This window comes from Thalassophryne amazonica, chromosome 12 (genome assembly GCF_902500255.1).
Source record: "Thalassophryne amazonica chromosome 12, fThaAma1.1, whole genome shotgun sequence".
Lineage (NCBI taxonomy): Eukaryota > Metazoa > Chordata > Actinopteri > Batrachoidiformes > Batrachoididae > Thalassophryne > Thalassophryne amazonica.
Genome location: NC_047114.1, coordinates 31,501,014 through 31,514,644, shown reverse-complemented (window position 1 = coordinate 31,514,644; position 13,631 = coordinate 31,501,014). Strand labels below are relative to the sequence as shown.

The 13,631-nt window shown below is 44.9% G+C and overlaps 1 protein-coding gene and 1 long non-coding RNA gene across 2 annotated transcripts in view; both read left to right on the top strand.

Annotated features, from left to right (window-relative positions):
* The window catches only part of LOC117522541, a 52,844-nt gene that overhangs the window by 7,225 nt on the left and 31,988 nt on the right, over positions 1-13,631 (top strand). The window contains exon 2 of the long non-coding RNA XR_004564231.1: positions 13,059-13,175. This is a non-coding gene — a long non-coding RNA (uncharacterized LOC117522541). The remainder of the gene's footprint in view (positions 1-13,058; positions 13,176-13,631) is intronic.
* Positions 1-13,631, top strand: part of LOC117522502 (gastrula zinc finger protein XlCGF26.1-like) — a 73,472-nt gene that overhangs the window by 42,960 nt on the left and 16,881 nt on the right. The gene's annotated exons all lie outside the window — the stretch shown is intronic.

Below are 13,631 nucleotides of genomic sequence, written 5' to 3'. Positions count from 1 at the left end.
TCTGCAGATGATCAGTTAGCTGTTTTACAACTACCCTTTCAAGAATTTTTGAGAGAAAAGGAAGGTTGGAGATTGGCCTATAATTAGCTAAGATAGCTGGGTCAAGTGATGGCTTTTTAAGTAATGGTTTAATTACTGCCACCTTAAAGTCTGTGGTACATAGCCAACTAACAAAGATAGATTGATCATATTTAAGATCGAAGCATTAAATAATGGTAGGGCTTCCTTGAGCAGCCTGGTAGGAATGGGGTCTAATAAACATGTTGATGGTTTGGATGAAGTAACTAATGAAAATAACTCAGACAGAACAATCGGAGAGAAAGAGTCTAACCAAATACCGGCATCACTGAAAGCAGCCAAAGATAACGATACGTCTTTGGGATGGTTATGAGTCATTTTTTCTCTAATAGTTAAAATTTTGTTAGCAAAGAAAGTCATGAAGTCATTACTAGTTAAAGTTAATGGAATATTCAGCTCAATAGAGCTCTGACTTTTTGTCAGCCTGGCTACAGTGCTGAAAAGAAACCTGGGGTTGTTCTTATTTTCTTCAATTAGTGATGAGTAGAAAGATGTCCTAGCTTTACGGAGGGCTTTTTTATAGAGCAACAGACTCTTTTTCCAGGCTAAGTGAAGATCTTCTAAATTAGTGAGACGCCATTTCCTCTCCAACTTACGGGTTATCTGCTTTAAGCTACGAGTTTGTGAGTTATACCACAGAGTCAGACACTTCTGATTTAAAGCTCTCTTTTTCAGAGGAGCTACAGCATCCAAAGTTGTCTTCAATGAGGATGTAAAACTATTGACGAGATACTCTATCTCCCTTACAGAGTTTAGGTAGCTACTCTGCACTGTGTTGGTATATGGCATTAGAGAACATAAAGAAGGAATCATATCCTTAAACCTAGTTACAGCGCTTTCTGAAAGACTTCTAGTGTAATGAAACTTATTCCCCACTGCTGGGTAGTCCATCAGAGTAAATGTAAATGTTATTAAGAAATGATCAGACAGAAGGGAGTTTTCAGGGAATACTGTTAAGTCTTCTATTTCCATACCATAAGTCAGAACAAGATCTAAGATATGATTAAAGTGGTGGGTGGACTCATTTACTTTTTGAGCAAAGCCAATAGAGTCTAATAATAGATTAAATGCAGTGTTGAGGCTGTCATTCTCAGCATCTGTGTGGATGTTAAAATCGCCCACTATAATTATCTTATCTGAGCTAAGCACTAAGTCAGACAACAGGTCTGAAAATTCACAGAGAAACTCACAGTAACGACCAGGTGGACGATAGATAATAACAAATAAAACTGGTTTTTGGGACTTCCAATTTGGATGGACAAGACTAAGAGACAAGCTTTCAAATGAATTAAAGCTCTGTCTGGGTTTTTGATTAATTAATAAGCTGGAATGGAAGATTGCTGCTAATCCTCCGCCCCGGCCCGTGCTACGAGCATTCTGACAGTTAGTGTGACTCGGGGGTGTTGACTCATTTAAACTAACATATTCATCCTGCTGTAACCAGGTTTCTGTTAGGCAGAATAAATCAATATGTTGATCAATTATTATATCATTTACCAACAGGGACTTAGAAGAGAGAGACCTAATGTTTAATAGACCACATTTAACTGTTTTAGTCTGTGGTGCAGTTGAAGGTGCTATATTATTTTTTCTTTTTGAATTTTTATGCTTAAATAGATTTTTGCTGGTTATTGGTGGTCTGGGAGCAGGCACCGTCTCTACGGGGATGGGGTAATGAGGGGATGGCAGGGGGAGAGAAGCTGCAGAGAGGTGTGTAAGACTACAACTCTGCTTCCTGGTCCCAACCCTGGATAGTCACAGTTTGGAGGATTTAAGAAAATTGGCCAGATTTCTAGAAATGAGAGCTGCTCCATCCAAAGTGGGATGGATGCCGTCTCTCCTAACAAGACCAGGTTTTCCCCAGAAGCTTTGCCAATTATCTATGAAGCCCACCTCATTTTTTGGACACCACTCAGACAGCCAGCAATTCAAGGAGAACATGCGGCTAAACATGTCACTCCCGGTCCGATTGGGGAGGGGCCCAGAGAAAACTACAGAGTCCGACATTGTTTTTGCAAAGTTACACACCGATTTAATGTTAATTTTAGTGACCTCCGATTGGCGTAACCGGGTGTCATTACTGCCGACGTGAATTACAATCTTACCAAATTTACGCTTAGCCTTAGCCAGCAGTTTCAAATTTCCTTCAATGTCGCCTGCTCTGGCCCCCGGAAGACAATTGACTATGGTTGCTGGTGTCGCTAACTTCACATTTCTCAAAACAGAGTCGCCAATAACCAGAGTTTGATCCTCGGCGGGTGTGTCGTCGAGTGGGGAAAAACGGTTAGAGATGTGAACGGGTTGGCGGTGTACACGGGGCTTCTGTTTAGGGCTACACTTCCTCCTCACAGTCACCCAGTCAGCCTGCTTTCCCGACTGCTCGGGATCTGCCAGGGGGGAACTAACGGCGGCTAAGCTACCTTGGTCCGCACCGACTACAGGGGCCTGGCTAGCTGTAGAATTTTCCACAGTGCGGAGCCGAGTCTCCAATTCGCCCATCCTGGCGAATTGGAGACTCGAATTGGAATCTCACTCCCATAAAATCCCTGGAGTACTGTCTTCTATCAGTGAGAAGTTGGATGTCTAGTAACTTCCTACTTTTAAACTTTGATACGACTGAAATGATGGTTCTTGGTCCAGTGAGACATCGGTATCTGTTGTGTGGGCCGCCAGAAGAGGAGGTACTGCTGGCCCACCACCAGAGGGCGCCCTGTCTGGAGTGCGGGCTCCAGGCACCAGAGGGCGCAGCCGCCTCACAGGAGCAGCCAGGGTGACAGCTGTCACGCATCACCGGCAACAGCTGTTACCAATCATCTGATCGGCAGGAGTATATCAGCAGGACGACGTCTCCACCTCTTTGCCGAGATATCGTTCTACCTGGAAGGTAATAATCTCAGCTGACTGCTTGACAGTAACCTTTGTGATTTTTGTGAGTGATTGCAGACTTTTTTCTCCAACGAGAGGTGGAGGTAGCTTCCCTGCCGTGCAGGTTGCTGGGTGCAAACGCGCCCACGTTTAATTGTGTTCTTGTTCCTCGCCAGCAGTACCAGGTCCGACACGCGGAGGCAGTGGCCACCTGGGAGTTCGGGACTTGGCGGCTCCAGTATTCCCGGGCTCCTGTGGCGGAGGAAACCGTGTGGTTCCGGTTCTGCTTTGGAGAGGCGTCTCCTGTCTTCGAGCCTGCCCACACGACACCTTTGTGAATTGAATTTTGTCCATTGTTGTAATTTGTTGTATTTGTTGTGCACGTTCGCAACAGTAAAGTGTTGTTATTTGACCTATTCCATTGTCCGTTCATTTGCGCTCCCTGTTGTGGGTCCGTGTACTTACACTTTCCCAACAGGCATCAGTATAACCAGCTGGCGCTCAGCCTGGGTTCGTGTGTCATACATCATACGGACAAAATGAGGAACCTTGGGGTAATTTTTGATCCCACGTTGTCTTTTGACCTCCACATCAGGGATGTTACTAGGACTGCTTTTTTCCATCTGAGAAATATAGCAAGGATCCGCCCCATCCTGTCCATGGCTGATGCTGAGACCCTGATTCATGCTTTTGTTTCTTCTATACTATATTATTGTAATGTTCTATTTTCAGGGTTACCACAGTCCAGCATTAGGGGTCTTCAGCTGGTTCAGAACGCTGTCGCCAGACTTCTGACACGTAGCAGAAGGTCTGAACATATCACACCCATTTTGGCATCTTTGCATAGGCTCCCTGTCTCTGTGAGAGCAGATTTTAAGGTTTTGCTATTGACTTATAAGGTTGTTCATGGACTGGCGCCATCTTATCTGGCTGATCTGGTGGAACTCTATGTGCCGGTCCGGGCTTTGCGGTTGCAGGATGCGGGACTTCTCTGTGTTCCCAGGGTGAAGAAGAAGTCAGCAGGTCAAAGAGCCTTTTCGTATCGTGCACCCACCCTGTGGAACAGTCTTCCTGCGACTGTGAGGCAGTCTGAGTCCGTGGACATTTTTAAGTCAAGACTCAAAACCTATTTTTATTCTCTTTCTTATGAACAGTTTTTATTTTTATTTATTTGATTCTTTTATGTCTGTTTTTATTTATGTATTTGATTTTTTTTATTATTATTTTTAATTATTTATTCAATGTTATGTTGACTTGTTTTATGTAAGGTGCCTTCATCAGACCACAGCACACTTTTCCACTATACGTCTGTCCATTTCAAATGAGCTCGGGCCCAGAAAAGGCAGCAGTGTTTCTGGATGTTGTTGATGTATGGCTTTCGCTTTGCATGGTAGAGTTTTAACTTGCACTTGTAGATGTAGCGACGAACTGTGTTAACTGACTGCTGTGTTTTCTGAAGTGTTCCTGAGCCCACATGGTAAGATCCTTTACACAATGATGTCGGTTTTTAATGCAGTGCCGCCTGAGGGATCGAAGGTCACGGGCATTCAGTGTTGGTTTTCGGCCTTGCCGAAAGTTCTCCAGATTCTCTGAATCTTCTGATTATATTATGGACTGTAGATGATGGAATCTGTCAATTCCTTGCAATTGAACATTGAGAAACATTGTTCTTAAACTGTTGGACTATTTTTTCACACAGTGGTGATCCTCGCCCCATCTTTTCTTGTGAATGGCTGAGCCTTTTGGGATGCTCCTTTTATACCCAATCATGACACTCACCTGTTTCCAGTTAACCTGTTCACCTGTGGAATGTTCCAAACAGGTGTTCTTTGAGCATTCCTCAACTTTCCCAGTCTTTTGTCACCCCTGTCCCAGCTTTTTTGAAATGTGTTCTGGGTATCCATTTCAAAATGAGCAAATATTTGCACAAAAACAAAAAAGTTTATCAGTTTGAACATTAAATATCGTGTCTTTGTGGTGTATTCATTGGAATATAGGTTGAAGAGGATTTGCAAATTATTGTATTCTGTTTTTACTTACATTTCACACAACATCCCAACTTCAATGAAATTGGGATTGTAGTTGTGGTCATGATATTTAGCATGGAGTAACCTTGTACATGTTGTATGTGCATCTTTATGTTTTAATGTGTCAATAAAGATTATAACTAATGATATTATTTGTATAGTCTAATTTAGAAGAGTGAAATAAATAAAAATGAAAAAGTTGATTTAATTCAATAAAGGTTGATTTAATTTTTAAAAAATCAGAAATAATGACTTTTTATAAAGAAAAGTCCCCCCCCCCCCCCCCTTTTTTTTTAAAGCAGCCCTGACTAACATATTCTGGTGTAGTTTAAATAAGCTTTGAAGAATCTCATTGATCAGGTGTGGCCTGCAAACAGATTTGCCATTTGAAATGCTGAGTAATGCTGCCAGTGAATCCAAGCAGATGACTTGGTGACTGAACTTCACCTCCACTACCCATCACAGTGTAAGCAAAATTGGTTAGGAGTTCCACAGAAAAGACGGTGAAATGATCTGGTAGCCTTTTTGTTCTCTGTCTCTTGTTCTGTCTCTGTTCTATCCTTCTGCTTGGGTTTTCTCTGTCCTGTTGTTTCTTGCCTTTCTCTCCTGGCTCTTGGTGGTGGGTGTCACCCTCTGTCTGGCCACACCCCGGTTCTGGGAGTTTTGCCACACACCTGTTCTTAGTTTGCAGTTAATCACCTGGGTGCTTTATAAGCCTCACAGTTTGTCTCTGTCCTTCGCCAGATCAGTGTGCCTTGTGCCTCTTTCCAGCTCAGTTCCTTGTGTTTTTTGCCTTGATTGCTTCATCATGTTTTTTGATTACCTGCCTGTGTACCTCGATCACTCCTAAGCCTGATGATTTTGTTACTGTGGCTTCTTTTGGACTGCTTATCTGTGTACCGACCCCTGCTACTGAACCAAGTAAATGCTTTTAGTCCACTGAGGTGTGTCCTGCATTTGTGTCCAGCCTGCTTCACCAGCCAACTCTGATAGATTGATCTGGCCAACTATGGACGCAGCGGACGCAGACGCTTTCCAGTGGTCGGTACACCACCACAGCCAGCAGCTAGCTCAACAGGAGGACCAGCTTTCCACCCTGAACACTGGTATTAGCGCACTAGTTAAGCGACAAGACTCTTTCATGACCTCCGTGAGCTCTCAGATGGAGCAACTACTGTCAACCATGAAACATCAGCCTATGACCAACATGGTTCCTGTCGTCTCACCATTTCTGGGACCGTCAGCAGCCCCGCCGGCTTCCGTACCCATCTCTGACATCTGTAATCAACTCTCCCGACCTGAGCGGTTCTCTGGAGAGTCGGGACATGAAGCCCTTTATTACACAGTGTGAGTTACATTTCGACTTGATGTCACCAATGTTTCCGTCTGAAAGGGCGAAGATAGCATTTGTGATCACCCACCTGACTGGCCGGGCAGCAGCGTGGGCTATGGCTGAGTGGAGTCGCAATTCGCCATCTTGCTCCTCCCTCGCAGCCTTCACCAACTGTCTGCAGCAGGTATTCCAACACACCTCTCTGGGGCACAAGGCGGCGCGCTCGTTGATGAAGCTAAAGCAACGCAATCGCCGGATGGCTGACTACGCCATAGATTTTCGTACTTTGGCCGCAAAGAGTGAATGGAACCACGCGGCGCTCCACGATGTGTTTTTCCATGGCCTGAATGACAGCATCCAAAGTCTGCTCATAGCGGTGCATCTGCCCGAAAATCTTGATGCCCTCATTGCACTGCCAATCCGAACCGATCGTCACTTATCTGACCAACCTCGCCGGGACTGCCATCATCCCGCTCCAAGGGCTGCCTCCATGGCCGACCAGCCGTCTACCTCCAGTTACCCAGGAAGCCACACCTCTTCCAGTGCTCCCCAAGAGCCCATGCAAGTGGGAAGAGCACGTTTCTCCAATGAAGAACGAGAGCGACACAGTGTGGAGAGACTCTGTTATTACTGTGGTCAATCAGGTCATGTTCTCACACTTTGTCCGGTAAGGGGTGCCCCTGTGCGGCCGAGATCAGTAGTGCGGGTGAGTCAGAGCTCAGTCGTTCCTTCCTCACAAGATGCTCTTATTTCAGAATTTAAGTCTGATCATGTTAACTTGGCCAACCCTGTGTTTATTGATTTCGGAGCTGATTCTAATCTTATGTTGTCATCTCTTGCCAGGTCTCTCATCCTTAAATTGCACCGGCTATCACCGCCTCTGGTGGTGCATGCCGTGGATGGCCGAGAGCTGGGCCAAATTGAATTTCGCACGCAGTCTGTTAGTATGACCATCCCTGAAAATCATACTGAACAAATTAGCTTCCACATATTTGATAAAATGACTCACTCGGTCATACTGCGGCATCCCTGGCTTCAGTGCCATAAGCCACGACTTGATTGGTCTCGGGGAAAAATTGAGTCATGGGGACCTGCATGTAATGATTCCTGTCTGACAATGTCTGTTGTACCTTCAAGGGTAATAAGGTCAGATCTCGAGGGGGTCCCATCTTGCTATCATGATCTCGCTGATGTCTTTAGCAACACTAAGGCTAAGTCACTTCCACCTCACCGTGAGTATGACTGTGCTATAGACCTTCTTCCGGGGACTACGCCCCCCCAGGGAAAGTTGTTCTCTCTGTCTGCACCAGAGCGTCTAGCTATGAACACGTATATTCCGGAGTCACTCGCGGCCGGGTTGATACCTCCTTCGTCTTTACCTGCAGGGGCAGGATTCTTCTTCGTAGAGAAGAAAGATAAGGCCACTGCGAATACCTTGTAATGCCGTTTGGTCTTACTAACGCTCCTGCTGTGTTCCAAAGTCGTGTAAATGACGTATTGTGTGAGTACCTTAACAGATGTGTCTTTGTTTATCTTGACGACATTCTCATTTACTCACCTGATCTGGAAACTCACATCCAGCAGGTCTGGACCATTCTTCAAACTCTTCTGCAAAACGGTCTTTTTGTCAAAGCCAAAAAATGCGAATTCCACCATTCCACAGTATCATTCTTGGGATTTGTAATTGCTGAGGGGAAGATCCAGATGCATCCTACTAAGGTTACGGCGGTTCGAGATTGGGTGGTTCCGAGTTGCCGTAAGGACGTCCAGAGGTTTGTTGATTTTGCCAACTTCTATTGTAAATTTATCCATAACTTCAGTACCATCGCAGCTCCTCTACATAATGCTACCTCCTCGCTACGGTCTTTTGTATGGACCCCAGAATGTGAGGAGGCATTCCAGAACCTAAAGCATCATTTTACAATGGCCCCAGTGTTACTCGTTCCTGACCCGGCCCGGCAGTTCGTGGTCGAAGTTGATGCATCTGACATTGGAATTGGGGCTGTTCTCTCTCAAACAAAGCCCAGCGACAATAAATTGCATCCCTGTGCATTTCTGTCCAAAAAACTTACTGCTGCAGAAATTACAGCATCGGAGATCGCGAACTGCTGGCGGTCAAAGTGGCCTTGGAGGAGTGGCGCCATTGGTTGGAGGGGGCACAGCTGCCTTTCCTAGTTTGGACCGACCATAAAAATTTAGCCTATCTCCGCACAGCGAAACGGCTTAATGCTCGACAGTCCAGGTGGGCCATATTCTTCAGCTGGTTCAATTTCGTGTTATCTTATCGTCCAGGGTCTATGAATGGGAAGCCAGATCCTCTTTCCCATCTTGGTGACTTTTCTGATTCCGCGCCTAATCCGGAAACCATCCTTCCCGAAACCTGTTTTGTGTCTGCACTTACCTGGGATGTTGAAGCGAAGGTAAGGGCAGCGCTAGTTAATACTCCAGTTCCCTCGGACTGTCCCTCTGGCAAATTATTCGTCCGACCCCTCTTAGGGGTGAGGTAATCCGTTGGCGACATGATAGTCAATTCTCATGTCATCCAGGTATCCAGAGAACCATGTTTCTGTTAAAGCAGAGATTTTGGTGGCCACTAGGGCTGTCACGATTAGTCGACATTATCGCTAATGTCGACAATGAAAATTTGTCGACACGTATTTTCATTGTCGACAAATCGCCCAGTCATGTTTTACCATTCAAAATCTGTATCATTTTGGTCCGGCGACATGTTTTGTGGAAGCGCTAACTGCAACAGGAACTTGGGGAGCGGTGTTTCCTCAAGGGAGAAGCGGATACGGTAGCCAAGTAATTTTTTTTTTTTCCTACGCAAAGACTCTGCTACAACGCACTCGTATAAACAATGGCGGAGCAGCAACAGCAGGGAGCCGAAGCGGAGTTAACAGAGAAATTTAGAGCAAGACCAAAACAATCCAAAGCATGGGAGCATGTCACAGAAAACAAAGCCGCCAGGTCACTTACATGCAGACTGTGCAAAGTCGTGCTAGCAGCACTACAGTCATGCACGAGCACCTGAAACGCAAACATCCCAGGGCAGCTGAATCCACTCCAAACAACACAAGGTAATCTAGCATGTTTAGCTACCCAACAGTTATTGTGTATGGATATATGTAAGGATTAAACAACGAGAAGCCGTGCATTATACGGTTTGAATGCACGACGCGGACGCGAAGCAGAGTGTTGTTACTCCGCGAAGTGCATTCAAACCATATAATGCACGGCTTCGAGTTGTTTAATCTGCTTATACCATGGTCCCACACAGTGAGCTAACACACATATTTATTTAAGTTAACAGAACTTGATAAAAATGTGTGAGTATTTGGGACTATTTTATGTTTTGTCTCTGATGCGCTTACCGAGTCTGTGGGCTTGCGCCGTAGTGGGCTTGTGCCGCAGCGGGCCACTCTCTTGGTCCTCTCAGTTACCATGGATAGAACTAGCCCACAACAGCCTTCCTACGTCTGCCTCTGGTTTTTCACCATTTTATGTGGTTTTTGGTCATCAACCATCCTTGTTTAATTCCACAGCTCTACGTTCGCCGGTACCTGCAGCTCTGGGACTCATCTTACGTTGCCGACGAACCTGGGAGCGGGCTCGGAGAGCCCTGTTGCGGTCTTCACAAGCATACAAGGCTGCAGCGGATCGCAAACAGTCGATCGCACCCTCCTACGGCTGGGATGAGTTTGGCTTTCCATGCACCACCTGTCACTGCGAGGAGTGCCTCAGGAACTGGCTCCAAGGTTCGTTGGCCCATTCCCGATATCCAAGATCATTAACCCTGTCTCTGTCCGTCTCCGCCTTCCAAGGTCCATGAGGGTTCACCCTACTTTCCATGTCAGCTACCTGAAGGCTGTGCGGTCCAGCCCTTTGTGTCCACCGGCCGATCCCCCACCACCCACCTGCTTTGTGGATGGGGGGGCCCGCCTTCATGGTGCGGCTCCTTCTGGATTCCCGGCGGCGGGGTTGTGGTTTCCAGTATTTGGTGGATTGGGAGGGTTATGGCCCTGAGGAGCTGTCCTGGATTCCCTCGCGGTTTGTTTTGGACCCCGCCCTTATTTGTGAGTTTCATGCTTCTCACCCTTCTGCCCCTGGGCCATCGGGGGGTCGGCCCTTGAGCGGGGGTACTGTCAGGTTCCTGGTTTTATGGGTTGTGGTTGTTTTCTCTGTCTCTTGTTCTGTCTCTGTTCTATCCTTCTGCTTGGGTTTTCTCTGTCCTGTTGTTTCTTGCCTTTCTCTCCTGGCTCTTGGTGGTGGGTGTCTCCGTCTGTCTGGCCACACTCCGGTTCTGGGAATTTCTCCACACACCTGTTCTGAGTTTGCAGTTAATCACCTGGGTGCTTTATAAGCCTCACAGTTTGTCTCTGTCCTTTGCCAGATCGGTGTGCCTTGTGCCTCTTTCCAGCTCAGTTCCTTGTGTTTTTTGCCTTGACTGCTTCATCGTGTTTTTTGATTACCTGCCTGTGTACCTCGACCATGCCTAAGCCTGATGATACTGATGTTACTGTGGCTTCTTTTGGACTGCTTATCTGTGTACCGACCCCTGCTACCGAACCAAGTAAATACTTTTAGTCCACTGAGCTGTGTACTCGCGTCCTGCATTTGTGTCCAGCCTGCTTCACCAGCCAACTCTGATACTTTTTATGATCAGCTTAGGAAACTGTGGAATCTAAACTACTGCTCCTGTCATTTCTGTAACTGGATATTTAGATCCATCTGTAAATACTTGAATCATATCCATATATTTTATATTACGGTACTGCTGAACTAGATTGTTCATCCCACCATAGTTATTACTTTCCTTTGACAATTTCTTCATCTCAAAGTCTACTTGGGGCATAGGAAAAAAACAAGGGCAATAACAGACAATGGTATAACATAACTATGTGTTAACTTAGACAAGCCTACATTCCTAGCATGATTATTTCCTCCCCAACTAAAACTTTTAGATGTAATTTTGCCATGCTCCCAATATGGGTTTTAAACAGATCTGGTAGGATGGGTCTTTTTGTGGCCTTGTAAATTTATCCAATACAGTTGTCCCTCGTTTATCGTGGGAGTTACGTTCTAAAAATAGCCCGCAATAGGCGAAATCCGTGAAGTAGTCAGCGTTATTTTTTACAATTATTATAGACATTTTAAGGCTGTAAAACCCCTCACTACACACTTTTTACACTTTTCTCAAACAGGCATTAACATTTTCTCACTTTTCTGTCATGTGTAAACACTCTCAAAGTTCAAACATTAGTAGAAAAATAAGACCAACCTGTTTTCAGGCCCAAACATTTGTTTGAGAAATAAAAATAGAACGTTTTCCTATAAATAATTATGATGGCTTTTAGAACTAACAAATTTAATTTTAATGATCAACCTACGAGGTTGGACACATAAGAAATTATTAATAGTAACTGACCAGTATTTCACAGTTCATCTGATCGCGCCTCTTCGTCGTGGCGCCACGCTGCAGCGTCTTTTTCCACTGAGTCACACCTCGCTGCAGCTGTCTTTCTCCGAGTGAAGAACACATTTATGGGCAGTTGTTGGTGCGCTTTTTTATTCTCGGTGAGAAGATTCTTATAAACAGACACGCAGAACACAATGCGCGTACTCTCCCTTCGTGGTGCCGCGACCGGCCTGCTTGATGAGGACGCAGAACACAGTGCGCTGATCTTGGAGGGCCTGATCTTGAATCACATCGGGCTTTTATGGATGAGATCCCTTACCAAAAAGTAGTACATACAAGTATGTTTCAAGTATACCTCCAGTTTACTTTTTATATACTTAGTACTATTTTTGGTAAGGGATTTGGTGGCTGATAATAATACATAATCGAAGCAGATCATATTATGGCAGCATAGATATGCTTCAGAGACTTCATACTAGCTACTTCCTACCAAACACCTCATTATGTTTGCTGCCTTTTTACATCTTTTAACAACTCTCTGGACATGCTCTCCAAAGGTCAATTTACAACCCATCCAGACAACAAAAAACCACACTGTTTGAACTTGTTTAACTGACTGCCTATAAAGATTAATTGGAATTGGTGGATTATTATGCTTTTTGGCCTGTTATGGATGCTGTACCGGACCGTCGTGGTCCTCGAAGGAGCTGAGATGGAAGTCGAGGCTCTTAGTTTTACCAGTTGATTTACACTCCTAACCTCGCCTGTGTCCATGAGCTATGGGTAATGACTGAAAGAATAAGATCGCGGATGCAAGTGGCAGAAATTAGATTCCTCTCTTGGGTATCCGGACTTGCACTCCTGCACAGGGTGAGAGGCTCAACTGTCCAGGAGGGACTAGGGAGTACAGCTGTGGCTTGTTTGCATCGAAAGGAGCCAGTTGAGGTGGATCAGGCACATGGTGAGGATACTCCCTGGTCATCTCCCTAGGGAGGTCTTCCAGGCATGTCCAGTGAGGAGCAGGCCCTGGACAAGACCTAGGACACGCTGGAAAGATTACATTTCCCAGCTAGGTTGGAAACACTTTGGGATCCACTGGGAAGAGTTACAGGACTTGGCCAAGGATAGGGAATTGTGGAATGAGCTGCTTGCTCTTCTGCCACAGCAACCCATACTCACATAAGCGGGTGAGAATGAATGAATGAATTTGTTTGCCTAAAATCAGGCTGCTGATGGCACAGGAAATTCTACTGTCATAAATGTTTTATTTACAGATTTACTGAATAGATTTATAGATCTCTGTTTCAGGTGGATTCATTTCTGTTTTTCTTTTCAGATGTTTTTCTCTTCAGTCTAAAGCTGCTCTTGAAGTTTTGTCTGGTGAGAAGAAACTAGAGACACCAGCTCTTCAGCTCTCTCAGATCAGATTTTGAAAGTCATCTTCTGCATCCTGGTGAGTTTCCCTGTGAACATCATGTCCTGTCAGTGTAAACCACACACTGTGCAATTTGTATTCCTGAGGATTAATTTGGGTGTTGATGTTGAACAAATACAGTGCTCCCAGTCAATCCAAAAATATAATAAATAATAAACCTCAATTATAAACCTTGATAATAAACCTCAAACCTGAATGTTTTTAAAAAGTGAGTTTTAGCTTTCTCAGGGGAATATGTGTGTGCACACAATTATTAGGCAAATTTTAACGTATGTAATTATTCGGCATTCATTCATTTTCTATACCAGCTTATTCTATTAATAGCAGTGTTGTATAGTAACGAAGTAAAAATACTTCACTACTGTACTTAAGTAGGTTTTGGGAGACTTTGTACTTTACTTGAGTTTTTTAAATTCGGCTTACTTTCACTTTTACTTCATTACATTTCCAACCTTAATTGCATACTTCTACTCT